This window comes from Lutjanus erythropterus, chromosome 1 (genome assembly GCF_056507025.1).
Source record: "Lutjanus erythropterus isolate fLutEry1 chromosome 1, fLutEry1.hap2, whole genome shotgun sequence".
Lineage (NCBI taxonomy): Eukaryota > Metazoa > Chordata > Actinopteri > Lutjaniformes > Lutjanidae > Lutjanus > Lutjanus erythropterus.
In genome coordinates, this window is record NC_139317.1 from 6,418,650 (window position 1) to 6,433,876 (window position 15,227).

Sequence of the window (15,227 nt, forward strand, 5' to 3'; positions counted from 1 at the left end):
TATGTGTTGTGAACTTGTCAAGCCATCTGTGAAAAACATCTTTCCAATATGCATCACATCAGTAGAGTAAAGGTATAAAATATATAAATATATATACATATACATAAAGTAATATATTTATAGCCTCCAGCGGTGGAGAGAGCTAGCAAGACAGAGATTGAGTGTGTGCGTGTGTGTTTTCATGTCTCTCTGACCCACGTTTCTCTTGCTAGCTGTGTAATATCTTGTACAAAGTGTACACTTCCAAAAAAAAATCTATCTTCAAGTCGTACGTATGTGTGTTGTCGCGTCCTCACAATGTTAGGAGCAGCTGCTATGTGTGAGTAGATGAAGATTAGACTAGACAATGGCCTCCTTCTTCCCTGGAAGTGTACTTTTTTGTCTCTTGATGTTTGTGGTAGAGCTCCGGAGACCTCGTTGCCATTTCAGACTTGCGCCTCTCGCTTCTCTGTGTCCTCATGAAAAACAGGGTCTCAGGTATACTCGATTCCATCAGACTACTCCGGTAGTTGTAGGAATAAAATAGCATTCAGTGCATAGGAAAACAGAGAGTAGAGCCATCCTAATGATAAACTATATTCGAAGCAGTCTGGAAGTGTGTTGCAAAGGATCGGAATCAAAAAATCCTTCCTGATGACCTCAGTGCAGCATCACTTGATTTTTGCTAGCTGTTGCTTTAAGGGATGGTTCAGATTATTTGATTTAGGGTTGTATGAGGTACTTATTGATAATCGGTGTTATACTTACAGCAAATGCTGGGCAGCACGCTCCAGTTAGGAGAAGCAGACAGGGACACCAGCATGAAAGCTAAACAATGATCTGCTGCGGACAGGATCAGCAACAAAAGGTATTTTAACTGCTTAAAAAAGGGGACACCTAAAAAAATCAATATAACTTTAAGTGTATGATATATTTAGAAAATTTACATTGCCATCAGACAGCCTTTTTGTTGCTACATAAGCTAAATATTGCTCTTTCCACACCAACCAAACTACATAGGTGAAATCAGTAATTTTACCTCACAGAGCAAATGAGTTTTTGTTCTAGCGCTGCCTTGATCTGTTAGTTTTTTGTGTTACAATGTGACTTTGGTGCAATCAAATTACCCCTTTTAAATGCAGATGTCACACAGTAACACAGACAAACTGAAAGACTGAGGTAGTGGTGGATCAGCAACTTCTAGGCCCTGTAAGGTAAAATTACTGATTTTGGCAGTGGAGCATATTTGGCTTACAGAACAACAGTTTCCCATGAGAAAATGCTGTCTGATGGCAAATAAAAGCAGTGAAAATATTCTAAATATAGTTTAAACTTAAACTGATTTTTAGGTGTACCAGTTTTAAGTGGCTAAATACATTTTGCTGCTAACCCTGTCCACAGCAATACAGTGTTTTGCTTCCGACACCGGTACTCCTGCTGCTTCTCCAAACTGGTGGGAGTGCCGACAATAAGCACCTCAAACAACCCCACTTCAAAAAATCCAAGCTATCACTTTAAATGCACCTTGAGATGATTATACAGGACGTACAAGTGACTTAACCTGTTTTAACCAACTGTGTGCAATGCTTAATCAAGTGCTTTTCATTATGCTTGTAGACTAGTTAGATGGAAAACAATAATTAGTTGATATTGATTTAAAAAAATCTAACTGTAGTCAACTAGAAATTTGATTACCTCTTGAGCCAGTTTGTTGACCGTCAATATATTGATCAGTTTTATTACACATGCAGAAGATCAGAGGCTTTCAGAGACTGTCTGATTGCCTTGCTAACACTGTGGTCCCTTGTAATCAGTCAAATTACTGTAATTTAGAACATATTCCCCTTTAAGCTGTGCTGTTAAGACATCAGCAGCACAAAGTGAGTAAGTCAGTGAGTTTCTGGGGGTGTAAAAGTCACCCCCAGATGTTATATCACAGCAGCGCTGAAGAAATCGTCCAGTCCAGCTCAGCAGGCCTCCAACTGGTTTTGCAGCCTCTTAAAGTGTGACATGACAAGCAGCCAACCTTTACTTTGTGGGCTGCCAACCAATTACCTACAAAGTAACACCATGTATCCACTTAGAAGCAATTAGTCCTTTCCATGCTTTGACTAGTTGGATATGCATTTTCATGTTGACACAAAGCCCTGATTGGTTTTATTACACTTTTAAAGCCACAGGCATTTACATGTTGAGTGGCTGAAGTGCTTTAAATGGAGGCTGCAGGTATGGATGCAATAACAGTTGCTCAGAGGTTTAAGGGTCTCCCTAACTATTTCTCTAAGCCATGTCTTTTCATAATCTTGACACGAAAATAGCACAGATTTAAGAGGCTGTATGGTTTGAAAACAAAACATAATCAATTAATGAGCACAAAAGTCCTGTTGTTAAATAGTTTGCTTGCTCCACAGTGTTGCTTTTGTTAAGACTTAGTGTATTTAGCTCTATTTGTTTAAACGTGATAATAATGTATGTCTGTGTATGCCTGTGTGTGTGTGTTTGTCTCTGTATTAGTTTTACTGAACTCCACTTAACTGTCAGTCAGACGTTTGCATGGCCAGATCGCTGAAAGAAGCAGAGGACTTTTTTTCTTTTTCTTTTTCTTTTTTTTTCCTAGGATGCCTCGGGCCTTACGGTCCTCTTTCTCTTTTCTGACAGCTGTGAGGATCTTAGACCACCAATTGTGAACTTGAGCTGGGTAAAATAAACTTTAAACACTGATATGCTCCAAAAAATTCAATCCTATGCCAACCGCCCACTTGAGAGCAGGGGTGGCTGAAGGAGCAGGCTGGCATTTTAAATCATGTGTTGGATGTAGTGGACAGTACGCTCTTTAGACTTAAATGACAAAAGCCTTTTGTGCCCTGAGATAGATTTTAATGATTTCCTTTAGGGCCACAGATAAATAGCTATAAGTTTGTGTGCTTTGTGTCCCTGTGTTTCCATTTCAACTGGGCTTCTCTGCTTTTGTTTTGAGAAAAATAATGGCTTAGGGTTCAGTTAAAACCACATTGTTTCTTAAAATATAACACTGAAAAGCTTGCATGTGCAGTTTGTGTTGCTGTAACTCAATGTCCATGTATAGTAATCCTTGTCCTTTCTCTCTCAATAGTATAAGTCTGTGCATGTTTACTTTAGGGAGCTTTTCGTTTTACATAATTGTAAGAAATGGAGGGTTGCTGTTGTCCTTCTTGCAGAGGAGGAAGAAGGGAAAAAAAACAGAAAAAGTTAACTGTCAATTCGCTTTGCCTGCAAGTCAACCTTGGGCAGTATAGGTAACCAAAGAAAGAGTACCTTAAACTAGGATTGTAGTGAAAACAGAAAACAAATTTAAGAAGAAAAAGGAACGTGTCATCTGCGTATAGGAGGTTGAGATACTGCCATTCATATCCCATGTAGTGTTCCTTGATGTTTGCCAATACGTTACAAAACATCTTCAGGTAACCATTGGCCTTATAGATGTCCTCTAATGGTAGAATATTGTATGTATTTCAAAAATAACACCACAGAATAGCTTATCGTCTGTCTCATATGGTAACAGTATTCCTATTGTTATGTCTGTTGTGTCTTTTTGGCACTTTATTGTCCGACCTATGGATGCATAGGTTAAATTTCTAATTACTTGAGTAATGTCATATATTTCTGTGTGTTCTATGTGAGGCACTGCTGCCTATGGATATAGATATGTGCCTCCAACAGCCCATGACACCCTTTGATTTGAAAGTAGAAACTAGATATAAAAAATATGTTTTAAAAATTGGTGTGAGATGTAAAAAAAAAAAAAAAGAATATATATCATATATGTGAAATGCATTTATTTATTTTCATCACTGTCATCAATCTTTGAGGCCCTACCTCAGATTTTGTATTTATGTATAGAAATGCAATTGGATTATAGTATCTTTGCCAATAATAATATATCGCTATTATATCATGAAATGTATAACCTATGAATCAATAAATAAATGTTATTGTTTTCTTTGTTGTCGCTGGTTTCTTTTAGAAAGAAAGGCCCCCTGCTGCTGTAAGTGGAGCAACAAACAATAATGACGTGAAAGTAGGTTAAGACAATAAGTCCCCTCTGTGACCTGTCAATCATCTTTTTTATTCAGCTGCTAAATAACTGAAGGCATCGCGGCTTTGTGAAAACATTACATGCTGTTTGTTGTTTATTGGAAAAATCATGATCAAAGAAAAAAAAAGACAATCTGAACGCTCCTGCAGGCATGTTGTTTGTCGGTACATACCATGTGCTGCTGAACACCACTGACTGTGGCAGACAAAGCTTGCATATTTCATGTAAAACTAATTTGCAATTGAAATTCATTTGCATGCAGCACACTGAGTTAGCACAGTATATCATACACAGCAGTAAGAAGTCCCTTAACAATACTGGGAAGCAGGGAGACTAGAGATTTATTGAATTCAATGCTTCAGTGCCATCATTATTGATTTGTTATGAAAAGGAAGCAATACAATAAGTGAATGCAATAGATGTTTAAAATACATGAATATTTCCACACAGAATTACATAATACAGTTCAATATTGTCAGTACTAACTAACTTTAGGAGCAAAAATGACTTAAATTTGTATGTTTAATAGATTTTGTTTTTGGAAGAAAAATCATTTTAAGCATGCATTTGATTGTGCATCATTATAGAGTCAAGTGAGCAGCTCTGTGTAGCTGCACTTGGGTACAAAGATGGTTTAAGGCAAATGCTAACAAACTGATGTTTACCGGTAAATTCCACCAGGCACGGCATGTCTACGCCATGGTTCTGATCTGTCCTCCACACGGCTGCAAGCCCCACCAGCAACATTTCAGAAGCTTTTTCAGCAGCGGGGCGTTTTGTCTGCCTGATGACGTTTTTGTTGATTAAGTCTTTTTTTGAATCACAAGCATTGTCTAGAATGTCTGCTGTGGTGTGGCTGTAATTTGGCGCAGCTGTTTCTGGTGGAAATTGTGGGTTAGCAGATATTATTCACCAGGTTTGCCATCTAGGTTTTACCTGTTAACATGTTCAAATTTGCTAATTAGCACTGAACGCAAATAATAGCTGAGGATCATGGCAATGTTATTGGTTGTAATTGAAGGTGTTGGCAATCATAAATTCTGGCCTTATAATGAAAGATCCGATCAAAAAGAAAAGATCAGGTGCCATCCACTGGGCACCATGAATGCCTTTACAAAATTTCATGCATTGACATATACAAAGATGGAAGACATGACAGCTGTCAAAAAGTGAAACCTAAACATCTTGATGAATAGACCACAACTCTGCAGACTCCAAATGATGTCACCAGCACAAGATGGCAGGGCACATATCCAGGGGATTTTGGCTTCATTTTTGTACAATTGGAGTAAATGGAGAAGCGTCGTCCCTTTTCATACGGTCCATGTTGGACCAAATAACTGGGAGACCAGTGTTGCCATATATAGAGTCATACTGCAAACATTGCTAAAAATATATTCCTTGCGTCTATATTTTTCTAAATCAGCATATTGTATTTTAGGTACATAAATTCCAGATTTGTGATCAGGTTATCAAATCCATTACCTGTATTTTGATTGACAAGTTGCTACCATGGTATGTCCTCAAGTTCTCAAGCAGATCCACTCAGGACAGAGGCGGAGCAATGCATCCTCTTCCAAGGACTGTACTCTCATTCATTTCTAGTGCCAAAAACCCCAAAAGATGGCAACGACCCTAATGCCAAACTTTCAAAATGATACTCCAGAAACCACTGAGTGATTTCATGGTGGGTTTGGTTGACATAAAAGCCTGTAGACCCTGAAACCCCTTTTTAATTTGACAAAAAAACGACCAACTCCCACCAGCATCTGGCTTTTGTACAATTGGGTACAATCAGCATTCACTTTCAGGTCAAAAGACTCTGCAGTAGTCACAGGCTTTTATCCATTCGAGCTCCAGTCGGCACTGATGGAAACATGACACCCAGGTGGATATGCATTTCCCTTTTTGACAGAGGCAATGAAGGTTGTCGCCTCCGTCTGTAACATCTGTGACTCATTTGCTCCTTTTTCATACACATGCAGCTTTGTTTGACTCAGTTTTATTTGGTATGTCAGTTCAGCACAGTGGAGTTTTCACCCACTTGAAGGTGAGTATTTACTGATAAAGCAGTCGTCTTTAGTCAACTGTCTGTACGACAGTGGAAAAACATTTAATTTTCAGTAAATTCTTCACAATATAAGCCCCCCTGTTGTTTTGTTATCTGAAATCTTTTATTATGAAGCAGCAAAATCAGGAAATGTTGGATTTTCATCAGCAGCAACTTAACATGACTGCTATCGAGCTGAAAGTGAACATGAAACAGTAACAAAAAAAGCAAGTATCTTGAAGCAGAAACAGTGAGCAGCCTCAGAGACATTTAAAAACGTCTTCCACTACTCTCCTGCACACACAAGTTAAGTCTCTGCTTTGCAGTGCACATCAGAAAAAAAAAAAAAAAAAACTTGTCAGCTGGTGATGGGAAAAGGGTCAGTTGCATATTAACAGTATATATAATGGTATAAATGTTAAAGGCCATAGTTTCACTTCACCCTTCTCCCAGACTGTTGAGTTAATCAAGTTGGCTGCTCTTTTTACTCCTCATACATTAAGAATCCATCAAATTTTCCCTTTTTTCTCCTTGATGCTGGACTTTTGATGACACAGTTCAGCAACAAGCGGAAAAAAACCCAACATTTACCTCATTATCTTTCCCCTCCCTGACAATCCTTTGTTCCACGAATCCCCTGAAGGAGCAGAAAGACTCTTCCTCTCCTCAGAGTGCAAGGAGAGCCTCTAAATTAAAAGAGGTAAATGAGGGACTTCTGCACCCACAGTGGATTTGTTTAACATATGCTGCATAAGTATATTATCCATCTCATTATCTGTTGATATTTTGTGCCTTTGATCGATTTTTTTTTTTGCTGCTGTGGCTTATTCTCTGAAGGGATATTTATTCTGAGGAGCTAGATGAGCCTCTTGAATTTACGTCCCAAATACCTCCAGCTCCTGACACTTCAGTTGCAATTAGTATTGACTGTTTGACAGTCTACCCAGAGGCTGAACAACCTGAAGTTTTACTAAAAGAGCTACAAATTTAAATTACAGAAATAACACAAAGTTCTTTCATCTACCAAAATGGCACAATTTACCCATATTAACACGGTACTAAAATTATCAGGTGATAATTAGCAGTGGAACTTTTACTTTTCTTCTGAAGAGGATGTTCTCAGAAGACTCAGAAAACTGAAGAAATGTGCAATTATTATAAACCAGAGGGGAAATTCTTTTTGTCTCAAGATACAGCATCATTTACCGTCTGTTGAAAGCACTTAGACCTGAAGTTCTGTTGGAGAAAAGTGCTGCCATCTGTACTGTCAGCGCTGTCCTTCTCCTCTCAACCTGCTAATGCAAGATCAAAGATCTACGCGGGAGGGAGAAAAATAAAGTTTGATGTGTTCAAGAACACTTTGTCTCCTTTTTGCAGGTGGTGACATTCAGACATTTATCATTCTGACCGCGGCAGTCTCGCTCGCTCTCAGCCTGACAGCCTGTTTGTTTACTTCACCATCAGTTAAAAGTTTCCTGGCCCTCGGCGTGAAGACACAAGAGCCAGCGCACAGTTTCCTGCCTGTATTCGGCTGACAAGAAAATCCTTCATGATTTATCTCATCAGCTGATGAAAGCTGATGAGATAAGGCGGGAAGTGAGCTGACCTTGAGGAGCAGAAAAACTCACAGCTATGCCGGCAAAATATGATAATTCGCTTTTAAACGACCCATTCTGTGGTATGATGGCAAATAAAAATGCTGTTGACACCAACATAATGACATGATTAAAGGGTACCTGTTTCTCCTGCCTCTCATTGTTAAATGCTAAAACGCTTTCATTACAGCTGAAATTTAGAGTATCTAATTTGGGCTTATTGTCAAAACACAACATGACGGCAATAAAAAAAAGAGGAAATTTGATTATTAAAGGCCTCTTATCCATCCCCTAACACTGGTGCAGATAATAGAGTGCTGCTTATTTATCTACTCTTTTATTTATTTGTCTGTTTATTTGTCTTTCTGCTGCTGAAACATATGAGCTCAGTAATTAAATAGCAATGAGTTAGAGAATGCTGCCCTGACTGAACACATTTTAAAGCCAGTGTTGTGTTAAGTGTTTCTCCTTGACTTGAGGGCATCATTCACAAGAGACACTTTGAAAACACTGCTTTAATTTCCACTACAGATTCAGTGACAGGCGCACAAATATTTCCTGGACTTTTCTTTCTTTTATCCAGCTGTTTGAGTTGCAAATCTTTTTCTCGGTGAGGCGGTAATATGTAAGCAATAATGACACCTTACATGGTGTACAATGACAGATTAAAGGATTTTCAATGTGCGACTTTTTAAGGACACCTTGGATTGTATTATCACGCTTAAGGTCCACGTCATAATGCATATAATATTTTTCAGAGTTTGCAGTCAACTCTTCAGTTATGTTTCAGTAAGTATTATTCTCTGTTGAGCAGAAGCACTCTTGCTATCATTACCTACCATTTAAAGGTCCGGTGTGTAAAATTTAAGGGGATCTATTGTCAGAATATGGCAGAAATGGAATATAATATTACCTTGGAATGGGCCCTTTCTGTCTATATCTATTCAGGGACTGGGGCCTCTTCCATGGAGCTAATAGGGCCGCTGCTGGCCATTTGGGTGCCCTCAGTGTTATTGCTCCCTGCTGTGACAAATCAGCTGGTCCCAGCCTGGCTCCTAGGTAAAACCGGTCTACAACTGCCACTGTTGAGATGATATGAGATGTAAATAGCTTGCCAACATTTAGTCTAACTTTTGAGTGTTATTCAGCCCCCTTCCCAAAAAATTAGCATGCTAAGGTTGGTGTCAATGGATGCCTTAGGTCTTTTAGTTTAATATGATACAAGTTTCAACGGTCTAGCTTTGAAACTCACTACAGCCTCTGAAGGAAAGTAATGCTTCTAAAAAGGACCTTTTGTGTTTTTTTTGCAAGTTTTGTCATTCGTCGTTATTCTATGTGCTATAAAGGGGAGGGTGAAGCAACCTGCAATCTGCAACCTCACCACTAGATATCACTAAATCCTACACACTGGTCCTTTAATATAAAGTGCACACTAATTTGGAAAAATACTTTAACTGTTGACTTGATTAGTGTATGCGACAACACTGACATATTATCACATGAATATGATTTTAATATGGCAAACTTGTTAGCTTTTAATGCCTCTGAGTAAAGACTTTCTTGTCAAGTAGTACTTGTTAGTTAAATTAAAGTGAATATCCAATTAGTTTTTCTACATATAATGAAGGTAACTGCAATATTTATTCTCCTTTTGGCTCTGATTTGGTCTCCGCTACCTCCTGAGAAAAAACATGACTCTTTAGCTGCTAAATGTTCCACTTCCTTCACCTGTTTGTCACTGCAACTACTTTACTTCACACATAGCAATCTTTTGAGTAATAAGCAAGGTCTGTAAAAAAAACACAAACTGCAGAGGCTTGAGAAACCGAGGAAATAATAATGCACCCTACTCATTTAAAGGACACCACAGCCTTTGATCTCTGCTTTCTTGCTTTGAAAGAAATGTGCTCACACCCAAGGCTAATCCACTAAAGAATATATAAAAAATATACAAATAAAATACCTCGGATGACTTCTTGAGTCTTCTGAGGACAACTGCCTCGTCAACAGTCATTACACTTCATTATTTTACATCATCAAGCATCACTTATTCACTTCTTCTGCCAGGACTTTTACTTCTAGAAATAAGTGACATTTTTCCAAGGTTATCTGCTTCTCATAGGCGCCTCCAGCCTCCATCTAATCTACTGTATGATCACATTATCTAACATGTAGCCCTGCAGGTATGATAACCTAAGCTGTGTTTATCCTGCAAAGGGGTAAAAGGCTTTTCTGATATTTGGAAACAATGAAAATAGGGTGGTTCTCACTTTTGAAGCTCAAGGCAAAGCCAAAGCAAAGGGCTGACCAATATCAACAGGCTTTTCAAAGGAAGTCATGAGTTTCCAGGAGGCTGCACTCTGAAATGGGAAAAGGTTACTCTGTCCGGCTCTCAGATACTCACCTGTTTGACCCCCCCCCCACCACCCTCCTTCCCCCTTTCTATTTCTACCACCACATACAGGAAATATCAGATGCTGTACACAACAGAGACAGAAGTTTGTGGACATCAAAATATTGCACTCCAAAAGAACTGGCTTTTGCTTACAGTCACTTATATGGGAAGATTTTAGAATCTGGCTGCATGGATTTTGGCCTGAGGTCAGTCGCTGCTGTTGGGTGATAAGACTTAACTTGCAGATGGTGTTAAAGCTCATTCTAAAGGTGTTGGATGAGGTTAAGAAGTTGTTTTTTGAAGGCCAGTCAACTTCTTCCACCATGGGCACCACCTTGCGTCCAGTACAAAGCCGCACACAGCACAGCGCAACTGTCATTGCTAGTTTCCCACCAACACAGCTGTCATTTCCTGCTTTTTAAAAGGCATGTTCTTCAGATAGTATGACATGTCTACACACAATGTGAGTGCACTCTTCACCTTCCACAAACTGCTCCCACAAAGTGTGAAAAACACCACTGTCAAAATTATTACTGTATGCTGTAGTACTAGACTAAGTCAAGTCAGGTCTAACCCAATTTAAAAAACAAATCCAGGACAAAACTAAACAAAAGTGGCATTGAAGTTAAGGGGCAACTGCGAATAGTCTGCACCTGAATGCTACATAGACCTTTCAAAGGTTTTCTTGAGTCAAATCACAACGAAGTAGACAGGGTAGATTGAGGAAAAATTGGTATAACAGTAGCAAAATAGGGACACTTATCAAATAACTCCAAGGAACATCACAAACTGACAGTGTTAGTGTATCTGACAGGTGATTTTTCTTCTATAATATATGTAAATTGACAGAGTGGGTGTTCAAGTTCAAATACAAAAGGGGTTCTGTTGTGTAAAAGCTGCAGTATAATACAAACAATGACATTTATTTATTTGAAACATGAGCTTGGTCACCAGCTATTTTTTTGTATCCTTTGTGTGTACTACTTTGGTGTATCCTCACAACACAGTGAAATCAATATGGCAAAACTCAATTACATTAACAATCAAATATATTATCATATTAAGTCTTATTAAGATTTATTTTGTTTCTAGACAGCTACAGAATTAGTTGATATTTAATATTTTTTGGTATAATTTCTAAGACTTTAAGTATTCTTTCATCTTTTTGTGACAACATTTATTTTTTATAACATTTTGTTGTGAACTTTTATTTTGAAATTTCTGTGGTGGGGGTGGAGCATTCTTTAGAGGTGGATCATCTATGTGCTTAACCCTCATTGGATGACCGATAAAGAGTCAGCCATCTTGAGGTGTATATAAAGGTGTTGCTTTTACCTGTCCTGTCAAACACAGAACTTGTGCTGAAATGAGCTGGTGGACAAAGTGTAGAATCCTTCTGTAATTCAGTTAGTGTCAAGTTTTCTTTCATGTTTGGTTTTATTGTTACCTAGCACCTAGTTTACTGGTTTAGTGAGATTAGACTCTTTCTAAAAGTTCTTACAGCAGTCTCAAGTAAATTAGAACAATGCATTCATCTTCTTGCGTCCAACCTCTAATCAGCTCCACCTTTCAGAGGTACAAACTTTAAGCTGTTTCTGTGAGGCTAATGAAAGTGCAAGAATGGCTTAAATATAAATCCACATTTAAAAATAATCAGGTTTTTATGTGATTTCAAACGGCCTGTGTATGTTTTGTGCTAAACTTGTGATGCTACATCTGGATTAGCTGCTGTTCCATTAGCTGAAACTGAGTGCAGTCTCTCACTGGGTTTTTTCATCAGTCTTTCTCTTTTTTAAGATTATTTTTTCAGTTTTGCCTTTATTTTCGATAGAGACAGCTGAAGATGTAAGAGTAGAGAGAGAGAGGAGATGACACGCAGCAAATTGGCCACAGGCGGGAGTTGAACAGGCGGCCACTGCAGAGGACTAATAGCCTCAGTACATAGGGCACACACTCTACCAGCTGAGCTATAGGGAGACTTCTCCATCAGTCTTTTAAAAAAAAATCCATATCTGAACTAGCTGCAGTCAGTCAGCTGGCCACATTTTGACACACAGTTAGTGTTTAACCTGTGAAAGTATGGGCTTGTGGAAAATGGTGAAGGACACTATAACCAGAAATTTTACACAATGTTATAATAGTTTAAATATTTAAATATTTTAGCTTGCACCTCTTGCTCCTGTCTCGAAATTTCCAAATCTAACTTGGTAAATTAGGGTTTATTTCTATCAAACCAGAGTTGGTGATTATTGCAATGATGCAAACACAAACCAAGACATTTTTAATTAATATATTGGCTTTTTGTCATTTATGACAGTGTCACAAGAAAAGGGGTAAGAGAAAGAGGGGAAGACATGCAGCAAAGGGACTGGACTTGAACCTCAACTGTTCTGACAAGGACTGGGGCGCGTACACAAACAGGTGAGTGACCAGGGCGCCATCGAGTTTGAATGAAGTGTGTTTAATGATGATAAAAGTGCTGTTCTTTGTAAATGGAGTCTCCTGAGTTTGACAGGGGTGATATAATGGCTGTGTCTGTTTAAACAAAAAGGATCTTACTCTACTAACAAGACTATACTAACTAGACTATACTAACAAGAAGGTCTGTCTCTGTAGAGAGCTTTTCCATGATGTTGTCAGACATGTTGAATAACAATCTGAACCTGTCAGCAGCTAAAAACAAGCTCTTTTAGTGGACATACATTGGCGGTGTGCAATTGCCTGCCAGGACTGCATTGCAGCCCGTTTTGTGGGTGCTGGCTGCAGTGCTCTTGCTCAGTACTGGACCAGTTTCAAAAATTATTGTCCCCATTAGTCACCTACACACAAAAGCATGAGAAAACAGGGTCTAGCTCAAAAAACACTGAAGTTTCCCCTCAATATTTCAAATAATTTGAGGTGTATCTACTTTCTTAACTGATGTTTTTTAGTCCCCGTTCAGTTCTTTTATGTGCTTCTGTGGTGCACTTGACTTTGGCACTTGACAATTGCAGGATTAATCCTCCTGTTTCGACTGAAATGTGTATTTTCAGAGTCTGATGAGATGGTAATTCATTTCTGTGCTCATTATTGACAGGACCACTCAACGTGACGGTCGTGGAAGTGCACAATTAAGCAGACAGTGTGCCGCAAAGACTGGAAAACGAGTAGTAAAGCTGCATTACACTGAGTTCTTTTGGACTGAAAATAGTGAGGTGACTAATGCAGGCAATAATTTCAAAATACCCTCAGGGCTGACTTCCATCATCCATATTTTGTCACACCTGTGAGCTGCTTAAAGAGACCTAAAGAAAGCCGAGCACCTCAGATATCTAAAAATATGTGTTTGCTACTGATCCAACTATAGAGCAAGACAGACATCTGAGGGCTGCCTCTGTGTGTAATACAGCCCTTCAACAGACTGCACCTGCTCTGCTGACAAGAGGATATTAAATCTCAAATAGAGTCTCCGTTAGTAATAAGAACAGAGTGTGCAGATGTGCCCATCTCTGCATGCCGTGTTTCGAGGCGGTTGTGGAGGTCAGTGCTGTCTTAACGCTGCTCTTGTTTTCTGAACTGTGTGCAGAGATAAAGAAAGTCTTGGGTCTTAATGTGAGGCAGCTACAGAAATGTCAGACCAGGCCACAGGACTCCTCTGTAACTAAATGTGTTAGTATTTTCCGGCAGTATCTTGAAAATTGAAGAAGGTGTCCTTAATCCAAATGCAAATTAAAAGATTGCTCCAGCAAACAAACTGAATTACACAATCTGAGGCCTCCTTCCAACCTGAAATTGACTGGCGGAGCTCCAATCACTGGCAGTGACAGTGAAAAATTTACTCAGATTTGAAGCATTTAGGTTTCATAAAGTTTGTAATGATTACTTCTGAAGTGGTCCAGATTTATCCCTGAGAGGTTTTGACAAGACTCAGGACAAGAATAAAGTATGGTGAGCATTATGAACGTTTTGTAAATCCTTTGGCGTTAAAATGTTTAAATGATGTGATGACATACATGACAAAACGAACTCTGACCCCGATTTTCTTGTGTTTATTTTTGACTTTTTTTGTTCAGAAGTGGAGGTTCTTTTGCCCCATCCAATCAGAACCAACTGTAAAAAAGCACTCTGGTTTCATTGTGAGTCGACACCAAGGCTTTGGTCATGGTTGCAAGGCGCAGTTATATGTTTAGTCTTGCCGCTCAAAAGAAAGTATCTCTGGCTGAAGATGGTGTTCCCATTCTCTTAATCCTTCTCACAAAGCTCTGATTCAACGAGGGCAACCTGCCATCACTGACTACGTTTACACATACACACTAATTTTACACTATTATTCTGAATATGACAATATTCTGAATTTGATACGGTCATGTAAACAATATATCCTGTTTGGTCTCATTCCAAATGTAGCATTTTCCAATGAAGACATATGGGACGTGCAGATATTACTGGGGTTTTAACCTAAAAAATAAACAGCATTACAATAACACAAAATATGTTTTATAAGCATATAGTTTATTGACTCATACCTCTATGTTAAGTTTCTAAATTAAGTTTAAATAAGGATTAATGGATAATTTGATGTTCAAAACTGTAAGTGTGCCTATGTGGAATTCTGGGTTATTGCAAGTGTGCACATGTGCAATACTACTGCAAAGGTGCGCTGTCACCAGTTAGTTGTGTGATGCTGCATTGTCAAATTATGGTGCTCCAGCACCAGATTTTGTCAGGTGGGCTATTACTATGTCTGACTCATTGGATGCCCACTGCGGGCATAAGTCCTGCCACTGGTTGCTTGCTTCAAGCAGCATTGTGGCGTCCGCTATCTATGTTTTCAAAAGCCCCGGGAAACAAGAACAACCCCCTAGTTGCAACCTACATGCTCAAAATGGCAAATTAGGTATGAATGTTAACAAGCTAACAGCTGTTACCTTTTCTTTTGCAGTCATTTTAATGCCAGAGCTCACCTCCTGATGTGCAAATGTTCCACAAAATAAGTCCCCCCTCCACACTATTTTGCAGCAGCACCATCGCTGCATCCTGGGCATGGCACCGCCCCAAGACATTTGTGATTGGTTTAGAGAAATGCAAACCAGGCAGGGTGTGTTTTCCCTTGTAACAGAACGTGCACGCGTGAAGCCAGACCTTTCTCCAATG